The following is a 22,855-nucleotide window of genomic DNA, read 5'->3' on the forward strand; positions in this document are numbered from 1 at the left end:
TCAGAAGGAGATAAATAAATCATTTCCAAAGTCTGTTGATTGTCTGTGTCTGAGGGTCTAGGGGGATCCCTGTTAGAGTCGTCAACCATTGTCTGGTTCCTGAAAAAAGTGTTTAATAAATTATCCTTTTCACGTTCTTCAGATACAATGGAATTACTAAGTGGATCAATAAGAGAAGGAATACCTTTTTTGTTGAATATGTTATAAAGGATTTGAGTATTTTCGACCAATCTTTTGATGATATGGAAATTGATTTAAGATTGTCAGACAATGAAAGAAAGTAACGAGATTTGCTGTCTTTGACAAGCTGAACTGCTTCATTTCTGAGTTTACGAAATTTAAACCAATGATGTTGACTTTGAAAAGTTTTTTGCTTTTCTGTAGGCACGCTTACATTGCCTTATTTTTGTTTTTATTTGGTTGTTGGTAGGCTCGTAAGTCTTGATTTTTACATTTTTGTTTTGAATACAAAGTTTTGATATATTTATGATAGTGTTTGTAATATTCTCAACAAAGGTGTCAATATCATCATCTTGAAGTTCGTCTTAGTTTACTAGATTCACCTTGCTACGCAGCAAGTGATAGTTACCTTTCTCATAGAGCCACACAGTTCTATCAAAAGACTTAGCTTTGGGTTTTATGTAGGTAAAAACAGCAAAGATTGGGCAGTGATACCTGACATGCTGCTGCAGAAACGGATCACCAACCCCAGCCCTTATAGGATTGTTTATGTTGTTAGTAAAGAACAGGTCAATTAGTGACGAAGAATTTTCTGTAAAGTGTGTGTGTTCATCAATGAGTTGGGTAAGTCCATATTGTTGACATAGTGCTTGTACCTTTCGGGAAGAAGTCTAACAACCAATGTTCAAATTGAAATCACCTGTTAATATTACATCTGAAATGCCAGTATCTATGGCTAGTCCCAGTGAATCTTCATTAAGAGAATAATAAATTATATCGGAACTAGGGGGCCGATAGAAAACGCCAAACAAAACTTTCTTAACGCTAGACAATCTGAGTTCGAGACATATGCATTCTAGATGATTTAGCTCAAGGTCGGTTCTACGTTCATATGAGATAGATTCTTTGACATAAACGAGAACCCCAATATCTAGTACTATTTTCATCACAATCAACAATAAAAAAGGTTAGAAACATACGCAATCGCTACAATATGTGTGCCTTTCAAAATATCACATCAATGTTACTTACAATGAAGATCATATTTCAGAATTGTGAGTAGCTGTATGATTTACTAAGTGAAAAAAGAAGAAAAATCAAATATAAAATGATTATTGTTCAGATTAAGTTTTCAGCACCAGTTATTTTTAATTCACTTAATGATAATATCAATTGTCTAAAGTATCGATATGTTAGCAATCAATTGTATAGTTAAAACATGGAAAACAGTAAACAGTTAATATATGAACAACATTTAACTTAAAAAAAAAGAAAATCAAGCATTGAATTTACATAAGATATATACAAGCATATAGCCTTATATTCACAACTTTTATATAAATGAATGCAACAACACGCAAGGATGCAGTATAGAGTACTGCATTTTCTATTGGCCACATGAAAAACAGCATACCTACACATTGTACCCATATTTACAAATCTAATATATACATGTATTAAATTAGTTTAATATATACAACTAGTCGGAGAAAATAATTACACGAAGTAAACATTAAAGCGTATATTAAATAATTTACAGTGTGTAATTTAATCTAAATAATCACAGAGCCCGCATCAAATATGCATGTGCGACTTTATCTGTTTGGTATAATATTCTTACAATATTTTAATTTCTCTTTCTGCAGTCTAAACCAAAAACAAAATTATCATCCTTAATATTCGCGTTCTTTACTCTACTTTGTCTTATTAATAATAGTATATATTGATCAAAAATCAATTTAATCAATTTTGCAAATGCTGAAAAGAATAAACTGTATAGATTAGTCAGTATCAGACATATCAGTTTGTTATACAGAGTGCACATGGACTACATAAATTTTTGCAAAAATCAGATCAATTCATACAGGTACTAACAGGGTTGTTCGAGAAGTTTAAGGACTTTTGCTGTATTTTTTTCCTTAATGGTGCGTTTTTATCGATATTTCACAAAATGTAATTTAAATATGTGCTCAATATGTAGTACAACGCTCACTAACAAGAATAGACAAATACCGCTCGAAGCTTGTTTCTATAGGAACCGCATAACGCATACCCGGAGCACTCGAAATTAAGTTAATGGTACCGATATATTTAATTGATTATAATTTTCTTAAATTACAATGGATAACGTCACGAAAAAGCACGAGCGTTACATACAACGTCAACTTCATTTCCTGAAAATTCTACTTGCAAATCGTTAAAAAGTTTTGAATAACAATGGTTTTAACATCACTGGTGCGTACACAAATCAAGAGGAAAATGACGTCAATAGGTGACGTTGAAAACAGGGCAATCATCAAGTTTTTTGTAGGAATAGAAAAGACACCAACAGAGACGTATAAAATGATTCAAGCATCTAGTACAGCAAAGAAATGCTGTAGATCGCTAGTATTTAAATCAGCCTCCTGAGATTAGAGACGCTCGTGCATTCACCCTATAGCCCGGACCTGACATGACAATCGGGGAAATTTGACGTTAACATATTTAGCACTGACGTGACGTTAGCGTGCTTCGGTGTGCTTCGGTGTATGTTTTGTTTTATTTGTAATTTTCTTTTTGATTGATGTATTTCATTGTAATTTTTACAGCTGGCTGTAAGAGAATTAAATATTTTAATGGTGTTTTTCTTGTTTTTTTAATTCCTATTATTTATCAAACTACAGCAAAAGTCCTTAAACTTCCCGAACACCCCTCGTATATGATAATTTACGTTTATTCAACATTTTTATCATTTAAATATATGCTTAATCAAGTGTTCGATATACCTTATAATGTAGGAAAAGAAAACACATCTTGATACAATTCAATATTATTAACCAGTAACGTTGTATAAGAAATCATGTATAATTTTAATTTTCTCTTGATAGTTTTATTTATATAAAAAAAAACAATTGGTACATATATATCGAGTTTTATAATGTAATTCATTTACAATTTTAGCAAACGTCATTTGTAGAAAACTTATTTCAGTTCAATAAAATAAAATTAAGTTTCACGTGTTGTTGTGCATAGCATACGAAAATCAAACATGAATGATTATCAAACCAGTATAAGCCGTGCAAGTCACAGGTAACTATATAGATTATCATATTATACCGTTACTTAGTCGAGACTAAGTGGAATGTTATCTTGTATACAAATAGTTAAGAAAAAAACAGTTCACCACACACTTACAGGCAGTAAATAACATTACACTGCGCGCAGAAAGACACGTGACCAATGAACAGGTCAACTCTTATTTAAATCACTTGTCAATAGGACGCCACAACCCACCACTGGTATTTTCAAAAATCTTCAGATCATCTTCCTTGGCTTTATCTCTTATCAATATTGTGCCATCATGAGAACAGACACTTTCTGCTGAGCTCCTTTTAACTATTTATCTAGCCTGGTAAAGCAGGTTTGATCTTGCCCTAGTTAGATCTTCATTTATAAAGATTCCATTCATATCATTATCCTTACATTTCACGCGAGATTTGAATAAGTTATTTCTGGCATGATAATTGGTAAATTTCACCAATATATCGCGCTTGTTCTTAGTCTGTTTAGGACCAACACGGTGTGATCGGTCTATCTCGTTGATTGATAATTTCAGACCTAATTTGCTGGCAATGTTTAGGACTTTCGAATCGGTGTCTTCATCATCGGATTCCACTATCCCGGCAATGCGTAGGTTATTCCTTCTGCTATATTGTTCGGCCTGATCTAATTTAGCCTCTAGGACCCCAACTTTTTCACTTAATTTTCTATTATTAGTTTCAAGATCTTCTATTTGCTTGTTGAAGCTGGATACAATACCATCAATGACACGTTTGGTGAATTCATCGAACTTTTTATCTAAAATTTCATGGGTGATGTCTCTTATTTCATATTTCAATGAGTTTTTAACTGTTTCAGCTATACATAAGAGGTCCTCCTTTGCTAGAATCGAATTTGATTTTTCTGATTGATTTGCCATTATTGATAAGCTTTCGTCAACTGTTTCTAAATTGTCAATTTGTTTATGCTTTTTGAACTCTAAGAGATCAATTGGAGAAGAAACTGGACGTTTTTTACTTGATGATGTTAAAGGTGTAAGCTCAATGTTTTTATCTTCTGACATTATAAGTACATTGTAACATAGTCCGCGTTTTTTGTGGTCACGCTTTTTTTGTTGTGTAGTATAGATCGATTTTCAATCAGCGGTTATACAGCAAATATCACGACTCAACATCGTAAATAATAACATTTTTTTAGATAACAAACTTTTTCAAAAATTCATTTGTGTCACCTGAAATGCCTTTCAAACATTCTGGCTACAGTACATCACACAGTCGAACATTAACTTAGAAAGTCACATTCTTTGAAGTTTTTTGAGAGCGAACTAGATTAGAAGTCATCGACTCTAACCCCTCGACCACGGAGGCGGTTTTCAAATGTAGATTGTTTCTTTTAATTAACAATCATGAATACTGAACGGTAACAAAATAAATCAAGTTTTAAATGGGGTTTAATTACTGCTTAGCAAAGATTGTGTATATTTGTCTACCAACATACTAGTATTTGTTTTTAACGGACATTTTTGAGTCATTCATTTTCAAAATTAAAACATTTTTTTTAGATGTAGACTTATTCGATTAAGATTTGAAACACAGTCAAACCTGTATGAATTACTGCGAATAAAGGTCACCTTGTTAATAAATGATGTTTATTTGCTCAAGTCTTATTATTTTTACTAGACAATAATGACACATTTTAACCTTCAAACTTCAAAGTTCTTTTACAACCTATTTGATATTATAAAATTGATACCTCAATGTCATTATTTTGGTTATTCCTTTGTTATAACTTTGCTTTTGAATAATCTAATCGTTTCAATTATCTGATTTTAAGAGTATCAAAGGCAGCGACTGAAATAGCAACCGTTTACCTACTTAAGTGATCTATCATTCACGGTCACCCGAAGACAAAGTGGTCTGTACATTATACCAGACAGATATATTAAATAAAATCACGTGAGGTATTATCTATTCAATTTTCTATTCAAAATCGTTGTCATTGTTGGCGTTTGTGGTAACCAACATGGAAATATTTGTTTACCTTATACCATAACTACCAATGAAACAGTGTCATTGAGATCATCAAATATTATATTAAGTGTTCACCAACGTTTAGATATCCTTTGATACCGTCTCAACAAATATTTTGGTTTAAACCATTTAATTATAACAAAGATTGTATTTCATTACAACACTTAAATGTTTAAATGTCAAACGTACAAAACTTATTTTAAGTTTGTACGGGAAACTATTTTGTGTTTGACGGGGTTCCGTTTTAATAATACGGTATAAACACAGGTAAATATGCACCACATGTTTACTGTATGTTTGGTACCCCATAATATGTTTTCCACATGTAAAACATATGCGTTTCATGTGTTTTTCATATGTAAGATAAACATATGTAAACAGGACCATATGAAAAACATGTGTCAACGAACATATGTTAAACTTGTAGTTATCACATGTTTTTCATATGAATAAGTTTTAATATGTTAAAAATATGTGAACTTTCATGTGTTTGTTCATATGATAAATCTATGTATCATATATTCTGCAATAGATTCTTGGTTCATGCATCTATGTGCAACTTATGGTTATGGGGAGAATACTAGTAGTCTGCCATTCATTTTTCTTCGTGATTTTTTTCTCCCTTTGTATATGTTAGTGTTTATTTAGTGAAATTTTAACAATCAAGAACCCAAAATGAAGTGACCCGTAGGGAGTGATCATCAAATCATACGTATGATGCTCAAATTAAGATTAATCAATTTTGTAAGTTCCAAAACGCATTATTTATAAAAATAATACCGAATTTTACATTTCATGTAAATAAAGGGGGTGTTATGAAAAGTTTATTTTCTATAAAGTCAGAGTCAAATTTTTCAATAAGAAATGAATGCATATATTTTAATAATTACATATTATATGTACAAATATTTGCAGTACATATTGTACATATTCTTCAATGTTTGAAAATTGTTTTGCAAGCAAAATTATATAGATATATATAGTTTCACTTACGTATGGTGGTGAGCACTTAACACTTGTTAAATTCTTATAAATTATCAAGTTCCAGCAAACTAAACTCTAGAACACAATTTACCATTAGTAATGAAAAACATGATTCATGTGAAAATATGTGATAAAAGTCTGTACCACTAATGTAACATACAGTGTCCTTTTCTTGGAGAAACATTGTTTCCTACCATATGAAAAACATATGCTATTCATGTGTATCCATATGAAAAACATATGAAAAATATGTGTTTGCACCATATGTAAAACATATGTGGTACTTTTCTTGGAGAAACCATATGTTTCTATCATGTGTAAAACATGTGTGTCACATACGTTTAACATGCATTTAATATAGATCAGTAAATAATGTGATAGTTTAGAACTTCTTGTACAGTTATAAAGGTTATAAAGTTATATGTTATTACTTCAAATGTTCCTGATATTACTTTAATAAAGCAAGGTCCCATGCTTTTACTTTAACCTTCAACTTGATATTTTCGCTTGAATGTTCGCACTACATTATCTCAAAATATATTTGTAAGGTATTCAATAACATTGAGCTATGAAATACGAGACTTATTAATACATTCAAGCAGTCAATGCACCACAAATGACATACACAAGGTCCGTGTAACCCTTGTTATATTTAAATACACTTCAATTGAACCTCAAGAAGCAATTGTCAATAATATTTATTAAGGTACAACTTGTTAAATGAAATAGGGCAATATATGTTTTTAAAACATCAACTTATCTTATGTTCCGCTGTCCGTTCAAAAACACTTTAATTGAGGGGCTGATCTAATATCTTAACTGTCGCATGATCCATATATAATTATTCTTTTTTAATTTTGATATTTTGCTTTTTTTTCATATGTTTAAAGCAGCCATGTTTATTTTACCTTGATGCATTATAATTAATTTTTACTAAGACTTTTTTGCAATAAATGTGCTGGAAGAAATCTGTCTTTTAAAAGGTGACATGTAAACAGATAAATAGGTAAAATTACGATTAGCCTTCACCTATGTACAGTTTGAGTTTTCATTTCGACATTCAAAAACCAAATGATTGCCGCTAATAAAGAACATTAAGCTAACATAATAATGCTTAATTATTGTAAACAAGAATTTGACGTCAAACAAGAAATACAAGTGCTTTATAAGCCTTTTTATTTAGAATTGGGAAGAAAACATAACAAAACTAAAAATAAACAAGGTTGTTTTTACTATTTTATGATAACATTTACAATTATCTCTCATTCAAAATATTAAGTCAATGCTTTTCAGCGGTTTTCCGTGATAACTATGTCATTAAGAAGCTCACCGACATTTTCGTCAATAGCAACAAGTAGATTGTAAACAGAAAAAGAGATTCAAAAGAATAAATTAAAAATTTGCCTACAAAAGTCTTTTGTATGTAATTGAGAAAGCAGAGAAGAAAATTGTAAGCAAATAATTTAATGTTTTATATTTCTATCCTTGAATACAAACTTGATTATCCCTTTCTTAATATTGTATTATATATATAATTCGCCACGTGGCTCACGTGATCAGGATACGACCACTATTGAGCAGGATTTACTTCGATCTTGATGTAATGGCATAAAAGTCCTCAATATAAAGGCTTTACATTTCCTGCAAAAATTTTAATATTACCGGTGGTATTCTCATTAAACCTTAAACAATCTTACTTTTTTCATATGAATAATGAATTGTCGACACTGAGTTAAAAAGAGCGATCACACTATTTTTAGTCGCCGGTAGAAACAGCTTAATGCTAAATCTGTGGTAGGAGAAGGCCTTAAAATCTGAATATAAAAGCAAATCAACTATTGAACAATTAAGGACCAAAAATACTTTTCATAACCGTAAGCATTCAAACATAAAATAACGTTGCTTAATGAAATGAAATATACAATATTGGCCATTTAAAAAGCAACATTACAATTTTCATAAAATGAATTAATAATCTATCCCTATGGTCAAGTCTTGAATTTTAAGATACTTTTACTTTTTTCTAAGTGTCAAGCGTTGCTATTGTATGATAGATAAATCATGAATGATATTTGAAATGACACCTTTAAATTATTTGGTTATTTATATCTTATGAGACCTATTATATTTTATTTTTTATCTAATTATAAACAAGTTATCCCTGTTCTTTTGTAAGAATCACGTGACTACACGTTGTATGTTATTGTTACAAAATATATTAATAGTAACAGAATGCTGATAAGACATACATGTAACTTGTAAATAGTTGGCAAAAGGTATGGCGGCCCAAGATGCAAATCATAGTAATGTTGTACAAATTTATTTTTCACTAATCAGTTAGATATTTTATTTCATTAGAAAGATTCGAACACTCATAATTTACACAATAAAGCATAAATTTTCAAAACCGGATCATTATTTCTTGGTACACTTGATCCTTTCTGTCAACGTTCAATAGTTTAGTTTAGGTTGAATATCACAAAATAGATTTATGCACATTCATTGAAATAAATAGTGGTAATCGTCGTCCTCGTTATATTCGCGCAGGTTACCAAAAAAGTATGACGATAGGGATCCGGCGGAATCGTAATAGAAGCATAGAGAAAACAAATAAAATATCTTTTTGCTGATATTTTATCGAACTGAAAGGCAATTAAACGTTAACTATATCGTATGTAACGACAGTTATATTAATTTCAACTAAATTTTTTTTTTTTTTTGCGATAGCGCATAAGAATATTTTTATGCAGATACCACTTTTACGGTACAATTGCATTGTTTCATGCAATACTTAAAACAAATATATTTTCAGAGTCACTTTGCAAATATTCGATGACTGTTAATTATTTGTCGGATTCGGATTCTGAAGTATACAATGCGGATTTTGATGTCAGGTATTTGTATAAGGTTAAATTACACAAGTAGAATTACAAGCATATCACTTGCCTTACAAAATTAATCAAAATTATGAAATAAAAAATGCTAGAAATGAAACACACGATTTATCATTCTTTGTTTCATATAGTTAAAAAGAAATAATAAAAAAAATATCTTTTTGAAAACCACAAAAAGGATTTTCAAAGATTGATTCAAAATTGGCCTACTAGGTCACAACTTCGTCATACTTACCACTAGGCCATCGAGCAATATTAATTGATTTAATATCGAGATCTATACTATCAATAAAATCTTTAGCATTAATCATAATAAGTTACTTAAACTATCGAAACACCTCCCGAAAATTAATAAGTCTCAGGTCAATATGGCTAAACAATACTTACTTATTTAATAATCATAGCAGTTCCCTGACAATATTGCTAAGCAAGTGTGCTTCAAATAAGATGTTTTATTGTGAATTAACAGTAACTAAACATATTGTTCCTCTTGTCTTTGTACTTGAACCATTAATAAAACTGACATTTTATTATATTTATGTTAATACAATAATTTTTCTATCCGGCGACTTGATGCTTTAGCATCAAGACCTCTACTTGTGTTTCACTTTGGTTGTAATGGAAGAAAGTATGAAATGGAGACAGACGTAATTCGTCATAGTTATAAACCTTGTCACATAAGTGGTGGTTGTTGATAAGGAACATCAAGCTGAAGTTCATACCTAAAGACATGAAAAAGTTAAACATAAAAAAAGTTAAGCAAAACATATTTTACTGTACTAAACTTAAATCTGAAATCTAATTGAGGACGCCGACGCCGACGCCGACGCCGTGGCGAGTACGACAGATCTCTATATACTTAGTATAGTCGAGCTTAATAAGGAATTATGACAGGTGATCATAGGTTATAAAGCTTTCATAACATAGATAGGACGTCAGTACACAACGTTAAATACAGGCAACATATCTTAAGTTTTATCCTACAGTATCCAATGAAAATAATAGAACTATATAATTTCAAAAACCGCTCTTCAAGAATCAAAAATATGACTTACAAGATATATGTATATTTTTAATTAAATTCACTGGTTCTATTTGTGTACGGAAAAGGACTTTTTAGTGGCGTAACGTTTTAATTAATAGTTTGGTTATAGTTAAGGCAGCAAGTCTGCATTTACAGTGCACCAAAGAATATTACAAAGGAACGAATATAGGTCTTATTTTAATTAAAAGAAACCATAATGCATCGACTTCAAAAGTATTGTCTCCGCGAATTAAGCTCCACGTCAGAAAATTGGTACAAAAACACCTGTATTATTAAATTTATAGATCCTTTAACAACAAAATTATGATACAGTAGGGTGAACGTTTCGGTTGTCAAAAATAGCGTTTTTCGTGCGTCCGTTTTTCGTGTAACGTGCGTGCGTATAGCGTGCAACGTGCGTTTGCTGAAACGCTTTCTCAAGCGTGCATCGTTTTCAAGCGTTTAACGTTTTTCGTTTTCCGTGTATCGTTTTTCGTTTTTCGTGCGTCTGAAAGCGTGCGTTTCTCATATTTAGCGTGCGTCTGCGTTCGTCTAAGCGCTTAAGTACCGTGTTTTGCGTGTGTTACTATTAAGAAGTAAAATAATATCTTAGATAGATATATTATGTAACTTTCTTGTTTCTTAAACATGTAAGAGATGTTCTGTGTCCCTGTCAAAGAATAGAAATATATATATTATATAAAAGATTATTATTGTGATGTTTACATTAAAGTTTTAAAGTTTGTGACCTCCGTGGAATACTGGTCAGATTTCTACATGCTTTACGCCGATGATGAATTCGGTTTTAATCCTAGTTTTTACATACGCATATAAGATTTAGTTACTAATTAATTGCAACATTTTTTGATATTAAATTCAGCAAACAGGTGTTTATATGCTTACCAATATATATTAGATATGAAAGTTCGTCAGACATCAAATGATGGTAATCAGACTAGCACCCCACCCCCTTTACAAGTTCATCTTCTGACTTTTCATCAAAGAATGTCCGAACCCTATCCGAATCCTATTTAGGGTGATAATTATTTTTAGACAGTTCCTCCCTATTTTTTCTTGACAGATTTATATTGATATGTAACAGCCTGGCAGGGACTCGAACCCCTGACACTCGGAATACCATTCCGCGGCTCTTGAGTTCCTCCGAGGCTATTCGGCCGCTTACACGTTTTTTACTTGTTAAAATACTGAATCGTTATAAACCTACTGTGTATGCAAATATTTCTTCGAATTTCCCAGGGTTTACTTAGCATTGTGATTTAATTTCTACCTGGGCTATACAAATGTTTATATCGGTCACATGAAGAGAAAAAAGTGCATCCTGACATGGACTCGAACCCGTGACCATCTAAAAACCGTTTACCGCGGCTGTACCACCGACATTTGGTTAATAGTTTCATTATTTGTACATGTATAGTGAACATTTTACTAATTATACATTGTATTATTTCTATATTTTTTGTACAAATAAAAATAGCTAGATTTTTTTTCTAGATAAATTCTATGGGGCTGAAAATATACCATGATGTACTTTTAGACATGTTTTATCACAACAGACAGGCTAAGCCACCCTTTACAAAATTCCCTATCTGTCAGCTCATTATCAAAAAGCATAGACTACTATTTGTATGTGGCCTGGGATTTTTAAATCCCTTTATTTTGTTTCAAGATCTGTCTGACCAGTCATATTTTGATGTATTGTATTACTTTGTAATATTTAATAAATATATGTTTTGTTAAATAATGATACCTTGATTAGGGATTTCTATGAATTTCAACCAGTCCAATCAAACAAAGAGAATACAATGATATAGAATATTCCTATTATGTACAATAAAAAACAGTTACAATTATTATTTTAGCAATCTTAATAAATTGTTCAATCCTTGTTTCCCGATCCAGTTCAGTGTTTACATGTTAAAAGTTAAATGGCCGCGTCACGACAAAACCAACATAGTGATATGGGCGACCAGCATGGATCCAGACCAGCCTGCATATCCGCGCAGTCTGATCAGGATCCATGCTGTTCACTTACAAACCGTATAACAAGTAGAGACACTGTAAGCGAACAGATGCGCAGGCTGGTCTGGATCAATGCTGGTCGCAAACTTTTTTTATGTTGGTTTTTTATCGTGACCCGGCTCAAATATATCTTAATCTTATATGAGGTCCATATTATAACCCACTTTTGATAAACATAAATTATATAGCTTTTTTTTTTTTTTATTCTGTATATTAATCTAAAATCACTTTAAAGATTTATCAATCGTAACCATTACTTAACATAATACCCCTAGGTATGCTGGTGTAGTCCAAGTCACTTGTTTAACTTCCCCTCAAGTAATTATAACCTCAAAACTGAAAATTCTAACTATAATATTACTTAACATATTCACCTATGTATTTATTTAAATTTAGCAAAAACCCATTATGCATACTTATATCTTTTGGGACGTGTACAATTTCAATTGATTGTAATTTAATTTTCCTACAATATCAATATTTTATGCTTCATAGGTAGGTCAGTTCATTAAAAAGAGCTTAATACTAGATCCCTATGAAAAGTAATGTAATTGATAACTCAAGCCAAATAAATTTATTAATTAAAAGCTTTAATTAGATGACTTTAAAAAAAGAAGATTTCAATAATTGTCCATGAAAAATATAAAAGTTATAGCAAAATTCCATGTGGACCCCAACTATAAAAGAAAGAGTGCCACATAAAATCGTTTGGATACACTGGGTAATTTTTACCTTAAACTTAACCTCTTAGGAAATGATACAGAAATTTTTTTATATAACATAAATCTTTTTATATTAATATAACAAACATATTTAATTGACTAAAATAAGGTAGTCTAACAAAATTTCCATTTCAAAATATGAGAATTATGGCAAATCTCCTAAGATGCCTAAAAATGTCCTAGAAAAATGCACTAATCACTACAAAATATGAAAAATTTTACCTAATTTATAAGAGCGCTTGGAATTTAAACAAAGCTATAGGAGGAACATTAATCTATCATATTAATTAAAAAACATATCTAATTGACTAAAGTAAGGGAAAAGTCCCACCAAATTTCATTACAAAATATAAGAGTTATTGCAAATTTCCTGAGATACCTCACTGTCTTAAAAGATAGAACCAATAATTCACTACAAAATTTGGGGGATTTTTACCTTTATTATAACAGCCTAGGACATGAAACAGAATTATAAGTGCAACATAAATTATTATATTAATTAACAAGCATAATCTAATTGATAAAAGGGGAAGAATATTCTCAATAAATTTACATTTAATATTAAAAAAAATATGGCTTATTTCCTATTATGTATAACTATACAACTTACACACTAATTCATTAATAATTGGAGTAATATTACCTTGATTATAACCTCATGGTAAATGAATCAAAGTTCAGCGTTAAGCGAACATAGTATTATTATATTTAGTAATACCCTAATCTAATTGACTTATATAAGAAAAATCCCAAAAAAATTTTATTCATTGAAAATTACGAAATAATGGCTTAACTTTCTATAATGCCTTATTAATAACTTTTACCACAACTAAAATCATTGAATATTTTTGGGTAAGTTTACCTATTTATAACCTTCTGGTCAAGTAAAAGCCAAAATATGTTATATTATCAAGTACAACTACATCTAATTGACTAAAAATAAGAAAAACCCCATGAATTAATATTGACAATGAAGAAAGATAGGGTTAAATTTTCTATGATGCCTATTTGTTTCAAGAATACATTTTCAATCTTTTAAAAATGGGGGGTAATTTTACCTTATTATAAACCTGCCTAGAAATGAAACTAATTGTAAGGCAACTATTACGTTTATAATATTGGTAACAATTACATCTGTTTGATTGATTATGGAAAAAAATCCCACCAAAATTTCCTTAAAAAATAAAAAAAGGTATGGCAAATGTCCCTATAAATGCAGACACTGAGGTGTTTCCGATTCACTATCAGTAAGGGGAAGTGTTTCCCTTCCCTGTCAGGGGACCATTACGGCATGGTATATGGATCACAAAATGATACTGTAAAACTGAATTTTTTCATTTCTTCAGCTAAGAACTGTTCACTATTGACGGGAGGAGAAATGCAAGCGGACTGATAGCTTAGCCGGTAGTCAGCTTCGACACTTTAAATTCAAGGGTCCCGGGCTAAGTCCCAGTCAGCTGCATAATTTTAAGTGTGTCTCTAAATTTCCAAATTTTATCAGTTCATGTATAATTTGAAATTCTCTTAAGCCGGTGCCTAGGGGGCGTGAACGGAACTTGACTTTCCAGTACCGTCCATGAACAGGCTCAATCAAACCGAGCCTGCAACATTGTCAATTTTTGCCGTGTGGGCTTTTCTTTAGGGATCTGTTTATCCTAATTTTAACACAAGTTTGTTATAACGCTAATAGACGTCGGTCAATTAATCATGCACAGATGTGCAATACATAAAATTTACGGGAGTAGGCAAAATTGGCACCAGTGTGTTATAAAGCAATTATATTATCAACACCCAGTGCCGATTTTTGCGACTCCGTAATATGGATTGTACGGCCGTGCAATATATTTTGACGTGACGTCATTAGCGTTATACAAACATAGTGTAAAGACATTCTAAATGTTAGCGTTTAAACTATATTATAAGCATAAAAATACGGCTATTTTCCCCTTTTTGCCCATGTTTTTATAAACGGGGCCAAAACCATGTGTAACATGTCACGCGCTCTTGTTTATAAGCCCGTTTTACCTAATGCGCAATGCATACAGGCCCAGTAAACAAAAAAATGACGATTTGGCCTGTTTTTGGCCAGTCATGCGCTCTTGTTATATTGGAATAATTAATTCGAAGGCCTAAACGGCGAGCACATTCAAGGTAATTATGCCGGGCAACAACGGCGTTATAGACATCGCCGCGTTATCTTGGTTGTCGCCCTTTCTAGAAACGGACCAGTTTTGTCAATGTAAACAAATAGAATCTGTCATCAGTTTAATCCCCCGATTAACTTACAAAAAATGGATAAGCATCAAAATGAATATAAGAAATCGTTGTTTTTCTTGACGTTTATCATTGATAAATGTTCTGTATCTTTTCTTATGAGAGAATAAATGTTTTATGCCTGATTTTTTTTAAACTTAAAGTGTTTAAAAAAAAAACCGAGTCTGATTTGAAAATCGTGAATGTCACTGATCTTTTTTCCTAACGCCAATCTGTAATCATTCTAGAATTTCTAAGGCGTCTGTTTTGTCTTGGGTAGAGTAATGTTATGTTTTTTCTTAAGTTAATATATCTCCAAAGTTAAACTTTGTTAATCCATTAAAATTTCGAAATTTCGTTCGGTTCCTCAAGTTGGTTGGCCCGAAAAAATAAAACGCATACGTAAACCATGTAGACGTTGGTAAATACGTTAGCACAAGATTTAAATGTTTGTTTTAATATATAATATACATCATGAAATCTGTTTTGAAAATTTTTATGCTATAATGCGTCCAAACGCACGTTTATTTCTGTTAAAAGTCTTGCAGAGTCCCTCGGAACTGTTGGAGCTCCTCGCCTACGGGGCTCGGGCATCAAACCGTTCCTCGGGACTAATGCAGACGTTAATAAAAATCAGGAAAAAACGTGCGGTTTAACCTATAGAAGCGTCAAAAGAAAAATGACTCTGATTTCAACTTTAAACGGTCTTTATTTTTATGTATGTGGTTTAATAGAATATTATATTAATTTGTGTATGTTCATTACTGAATTTATTGCACTCATTGGAATAAAGTAATATTATGGCTCACCAGCTAGAGTCGCAATAATATACATTTTATCCAACTCGTGCAATAATTCAGCATTGATCTTTTACACTCTTCAATATCCTCTCTTTAATACATATTATCAGGCACGTCAATAAATTTCAATTTTAAGGTGATAGAAAAGAATAATTTCTGGTTGCGCTGTTCTTTGTAAATCAATAACTTTACCAAACACCCAAATGGTTTTCCCTTTTTTACCTCATTTTTTTTTCTTCGTACTGTTTTTTTAGACCCAAATTTAAAATTTCGTTCTTTATTTTATATTTTCTTATTTAAATTTTCCCTAGAAAAATTTTTCCTTTTTTTTTTTTTCCTGGTTTCAGGAAAATGTTTATTTTTCTTTAAATTTCTTTTTTAGAAGATTTTTTGGCGACAAGAAAAAAGAAAAACATGCGGGGTCTAAAAAAAGGAAAAACCTTTCTTGGTTTTTGTTGATTTTCTTTTGTTTTTTCCCTTAAAGTTTCCTTTCCCCTTAAAAGTTTTCCCCTGGGAGAAACCTTGGGTTTTTTTCCCTTTTATTGATGGGGTTTCCCCTGAGTTTTTAACCCCTGCCAAATTTCATTTTGGATGGGGGGGGCCAGATGAGGTTCCCGGGCCAAAAAAACAAAAGTTTTTTTAGCGCGCTTTATGAATGAACCGCGTTAAAATACGTAGTTTTAGAAGGGGAAATATTTTGGCCCCAAAGGGTGAGGCAAATTTTGCCGTTGTTTTTAAATTGTTAAATTATACGCTATGGGTTTGGGAAAAATTTTTGGATGAAATTTACTTTAATTTCCGAAAAAAATATATTTTTAGGTAAACCATTTTTTAAAAATGAAAAAAAGGCGAAAATGCAAGAAAAAAATTTTTTTGTTTGGGTTTGGTTGGTTCCCTTCCCCGGGAACCCCCCTGGGGGTAATCGGCGTCTTCGGGCCCCTGGGGGGTCCCCCGGGAGGAAAATTCCCGGGCCCCCAACCCCAACTAAAGGGCGATATTAAAATTTAAATTTTTTTTTTGGCTTTTGGGCAAAATAGTTTTTTTCCCTTTTTTTTCACCCAAATTTAAAATTTGTTCGATTGTTTATGATGCAGCTTTACTTAAAAATATAGATATGCTCATAAATCCATCTGAATTTTAAATTTTTAGCAACTGTATATTTATAAAAAAAGTGCAATGCAATAATTTAATGGTTCGGTCATGTTGGACTATTACGTAGCCGATTACGTTAGTGAAATGCCCAAAGGGATAGTTTCTTTAATTTGATTGCGCAATAAAAGGAACACGTTATCCTAACTATTTTTACTTTCGATATTAGCGCAAGATAGCTTATAAATATTTTCTAAAAAATCATTTGTTGAGGCTTTTTACAAAAAATTAATTTCGGTGCTAGGTTGAAGTGCATTTTCAGTTTTTACATAAACTCGTTTTAAAAAATACATTTCCTAGATACCATATAGAATCTACTGTATATTAATAATAAAATTTATCGACCTAACGATCTACATGTAGCTAGAAGTTGTTAAACCTAAAATGATTAGATGTATTAATAAAGGTTTAGAAACGTTTTCATTTTGCGCGCGTTTAGCGTGGCGTATATCGTTTAGTGTATTTCGTTTAGCGTATATCGTTTTTGCGTGCGTCTGCGTATTTCATTTCGTTTTGCGTGCGGTAATAACGTGCGTTCGTATAGCGTGTAACCGGTGCCTTTTGCGTGTAAACTGACACGTTCACCCTACTGTAAGCATGTCCTATTCATCATCATCAACATCATCATTAAAAACCATCATCATTAATGTGAAAATAATTACCATATTATAATCATAATCTTTCCGAAGTGCTATATCTGTTGAGAGCTGTATGATGCGTTCATGTTAAACTGCTACATATCGCTTTATTTTCGACTTTACGTTTAAAAACATAAAAAAAACGAATATATGGTATTTAGAAAATGAGCACCAAAGCGACGGACTACAAGTATGCAACTGTTTTTATAGATCTCCAAAATCATTGATGAGCAAGTAGATAAAACCAATGAAAACAATAAAATTACAGGGAAATGATAGACTGTTGAATTAAGTATTGTCCTGGTGGTTTGAACGCCCCACCGGCCCTTCCAATGACCTTTGGCTACAGTAGCATTCAATCTTTAACCCAAAATGTTATCACGAATTATAGTAGTGCATACTTTTACGTGCATGTATAAAATGATGATTCAATTTGTTCCTTAGTGTGCGATAACATTTAATATTTGATTGGACTAAAACAAATTATTGTACGTTTACGTAACAACATGTATCATCACCAACAATTGTGTTGCAGTATCTGTTTGGCAACGTTGTCATGGAAACAATATCAAATAACAAATAAAAAAAAAATGTTAACTTCATAATGATGTTTATTTTAGGAGATCTACTTAATTTTATTTTGAAAAACCCAATTCGGTTCAGTTTTTTTAAAAAATTTTAAAGTGTATTTTTTGTATCTTGTTTAATACGAAATTTATTTTATGTTTTTAAAAAGCAGAAAAAACCTCTATTTTTCAATTTTGGATTTTTAAATTTAAAAAAAGCAAAAAAATAAAATTATTTTTTCCCTATTCACATTACGTTTGGCTTAACCTTTATACCAATACATTATCAAGACTATCACTTGTCAATTTCAGAAATTAATACACATCCTGGTTTCTCGCAGATGACCATAATCAATGTTATTTTCTTCTGTCTTGCATTACGATTATCCTATTGAAGTCCAAATCAGTTTTCAACAAGCCTAGTAACGTCCTAGTATCGGTTTATATAAAATAATGGGTGACATTTGTATATCAAAAAGTTTTAAAACAAAGAAAGACGAATCAGTTTTGAACGACCCTTTTTAGAATGACTGAATTTTTTTCCCTTCCGTTCTAAGTACATTGGGGACTGCCATTCCCAAGTTTTTTTGACGAAATAATAAATTTTTGAATGAGGTTCCAAAAATAAAATATACATAGATTCGAATAATTATTAATAAGTGTATTTTATTGTAGAATTATCAATCGTTGTTCTATTTCAACTCAAAGTAAAACTACAAACCGCTTGCCGCCTGTTATTTAGCTTGGTAGTTTTCAAATATGATAGAACAAAACACGATTTGCGGGTTTTTAGCCCACGGTCATTGCTCTGCGACACATGTTTATTCAATGAATTTAATTAAAGTTTTATTTTGTCAAAAATGTAATACCGTTTAAAGGGACATAAGCAATATGTACCCTTTTATAAGATGAAGGTTCTTATTCATTTACCCCTTTTTTTAATTAAAAAAAAAATGTATTTCTCTTTGTCTTTTTTCCCCTTATTTTCATAAAAGTTTAAAAAAACCCAAAAAACCCGTCAAAAAAATTTTATAGCCGAAAATTACAAAAATAAAAATTTAATTTTATTTTTATCACGTTAATTGTTAAAAATATTTGAAAAAAACAGCTTTCAAAGATATACGATTTTAATCATAAAAGAACGCGTCATTTCGGGAAAAATTAAGTAATTTCAAATTTTTTGTTTACCCTTTTATAAAAGTCATATTCTTTTTTTAAAAAATTGAACAGGTAAAAAAAATTTAAAACGATTTTACTCAAGTTTCTTTATCAGATGATTTTGATTTACCTTTTGTATTTTTTTCGATTTTTGGGGGAAACTTAATTTTATTTTGTGTTTTATTAAAACCCCAAATTTATTAGTTTTAACCCCCCGATATAAATTTATTTTTGTGGCCCGTCAAAAAATTTTTGTTTTTTTTTTTTTTTGTTTTTTAAAAGAAAATGATGTATTTTCATTTCCAAAAAAAGTTACCAATTCAATTTCGTTTATTATTGCCTTTGTCTTTATTTCTTTTTAACAGTGTTTGCAATTTTTTTTTAATTTAAAAACAAATCGATATAATGATTGCTAGGTCCCTAAAAGGGAAATGCAAACAATAATCTTAGACATGTAATTATGATTTTTTTTCTGAATCTTTGCAAAAGCAAGACCATATTAGTATGTTGAATGCATTTAAATATAATTCAATCAAAACTATTACTTTGTAAAAGAGATGTCTTTACACAAGTTTGGTTTTATCATACTATTATATTCACATGTTGTTATTATGATTATGTGTTATGGTGATATTGTAATGCATTGTAATATTTTGGGCATTTTGTAAATACTGTTATGCTCGTCATTCTTGGCGGAACAATATATCTATCTATCTGATTTACTTATTTAGATGGACGATAATTCCTTGATTCGAAATAGCTTTTAAAATTATATTATATTCCATTTTTAACAACAAAAATGAAATACATTTTATTTCACTTAATAAATCTCATCTGCAAATGAAATATATTTTGGATATTAGTATATTATAGGCTATGCAGCAAAGTAGCAATGGCGTAACAAAGAAAATCAACAAAATTTGATTTTAACATCATAATGCAAAATAGTATAGAAGAAACTAAATGAAATAATTGAATGTTCATTATTAACAAAAATATGCTTTTGTGTGTTTTGAAATGTTTAAATTGTAGAAACGTTAATGTTCTCAGAAAATAAATAACCCTTTGCAGGCAATATTTTCCCGCTTGAAAATGTTAACATCGTGAAATTGACATCATTGTAAATACATTTATGTCAAACAGATGCAAAATTTATTCGGATCCATTTTAAAACAATAAGTGTTAATAACAACTATATTAGTTAAGAGGCTTATATAGTTTATACATAAAACCTAATCAAAGATGCATTGCGTCCAGAGGACGTTCCTCTCCCTTGTTTATATGTAGGCTTATTAATACTTGGTTCTAAACAAAATGGAGTTTCGAAAAGGGATTGGATGTTATGAAGCCTATATGTCACAGACAGGATGTCAAAATAATCAATTAAAAGCGGGCAACATATTTGATATTGATTCAATATTATTTAAGTAAGACTATTTCAAAGCCCCAACTTCTTGTATCGAATGGATATTTTGAGTTGAAAAACAACCACAGATGTGCTTTTGGCGGTAACTAACTATGAACTGGTGTGATGGTACCGTTTATATCTCCAGGTAAATCAATTTTGTATCGTAAGCAAAACATAATAAGCAAAATAAAATAATATGGGATTTGGAAAATGATCATAAGTTACAAAGCCGTCATATCATAGGTAAGCCGTTAAAAGACAACATGCATCATATCCTAACATATATCATACAGTACCCAAGGAGAAATACTGGAACAACCCAAGTCCAAAATGAACAAACAAATAACACTAACGTGTTGATACTAGCGGTACTGTCTTGCTGAACGATCTTTAAGAATCAAAGTATGATATCTTTGATTGAATATAACGGGCGACTTTTCATTTCATCCACGTATCAAACTGATATTTTTTGTTGAAGTATTTACAATCAAATATATAATCGATAATATACAGTTTAAGAAGCTTGAAACGGCATTGCATGTTAGAGGTAATTTTTGACACAAAAGTAATTCTTAAAGACATGTGGATTTAAATAATCGAATCAAGAGTCTTTGATCATGTATAACAGACTGGTATCGTGGCTGCATGCTGCTTACCAGCTTTCGAGTAATTAGTTGTGACATTGATACTTAAGCCTTCAGATATTGTCATAGCTGTGAAATTGTGGTTTGATGGTAAGACCGTTCCGAAACATATCCAAAATGTTGGTTTAATCCGTACATGTTTGAAATAAAACGAAGAACGAGACAACTGTTATTCTACTGATAAAGAAACACATATTCGATAAATAACAATATATTACTTACGGTAAGGTGTTTTCTTTAATCCATTCACGGTGTTTTGAATCAAGTTTTATCAAAATTGTGCATAAAGTTCATCTTGAAAATATTTTTATTTTATAAGTGTATATGTAATCACAGTAGCGCATGTTATAACTGAAAACTGATAATATTATTCTTCCAAAGAAGCCAGTACTATATTTTCAATGCTTTCTTTGCTTGAATTAAAATATTTTGAATCGTAATTTGCAAACGCAATTACATTTGCGTTTCGGTTGGATAAGCCGCTTGCCTATGAGCCAATGAAAATTTAACAACTTATACCTTAAGGCTATACAATATTAAATGTTCTATTTTATAGATAATACGTATGAATAAATGATGAAGAAAAGTATTATGCTTCTGTTAGGCTTATTAAAAAACTGCACAAGGTTGTTTTAATAAATCGATATAGTTAATATACTGGAATGTGATCAATCTTCCTTAAGAAACAAAATAAATAAAGCGAATTATGCTTCCTGTTCGACATATGCCTTTTCTAAACTTAATTTAAAGTATATAAACTATTGTTTTGTTCAAAGATATCAATCATGATAAATTTTATTTTATTTTATTTGCTTAGTAAATGTATTTAAGACACATCTAGATTATAATGATGTCTTATTCGACATCATCAGCACCATCATCAAAAATCATAATCTCTTCGCCGAACAATATTTGTGAAAGGTGTATGCGGCGTACATTTAACACTGCTATATATCATTATATTTGCGATCTAACGTATGTGAATATAAAAAAAACATGTGTATATTGACAGTAGATAGCAAATGAACGCATAAACTACAGACTATATGTATGCAAACGTTCATTATCTCCAAAGATATAGATGACATGTAGATGAAATAAAATAAATCAATAAAATTTAATAAATAACAAATTAATAAATAGATAAATAAATAAACAAATTATTAGAACGATTGAAAATGTGAATTAATGAATCAAAGAGATAAGCAAAATGTAAGATATTTTAAATTTGTTCCTCATTTTTGGACACTTTCATCACTTTATGCATTACTTTATGCCCTTACGAAGAGGTTATTCTTATTCACAACGTGAACTAAATGCTATTTT

The 22,855-nt window shown here is 30.7% G+C and overlaps 1 protein-coding gene across 1 annotated transcript in view; it reads right to left on the reverse strand.

Annotated features, from left to right (window-relative positions):
• The window catches only part of LOC132760615 (uncharacterized), a 72,681-nt gene extending 50,711 nt beyond the window's left edge, over nt 1–21,970 (reverse strand). The window contains exon 1 of the mRNA XM_060752625.1: nt 21,752–21,970. The gene's annotated coding sequence lies outside the window, so the exon portion shown is untranslated. The remainder of the gene's footprint in view (nt 1–21,751) is intronic.
• Nucleotides 21,971–22,855: the final 885 nt, after the last annotated feature.

This window comes from Ruditapes philippinarum, unplaced genomic scaffold (genome assembly GCF_026571515.1).
Source record: "Ruditapes philippinarum isolate M1 unplaced genomic scaffold, ASM2657151v2 ctg3833_1_1_1_1, whole genome shotgun sequence".
Taxonomy (NCBI): domain Eukaryota; kingdom Metazoa; phylum Mollusca; class Bivalvia; order Venerida; family Veneridae; genus Ruditapes; species Ruditapes philippinarum.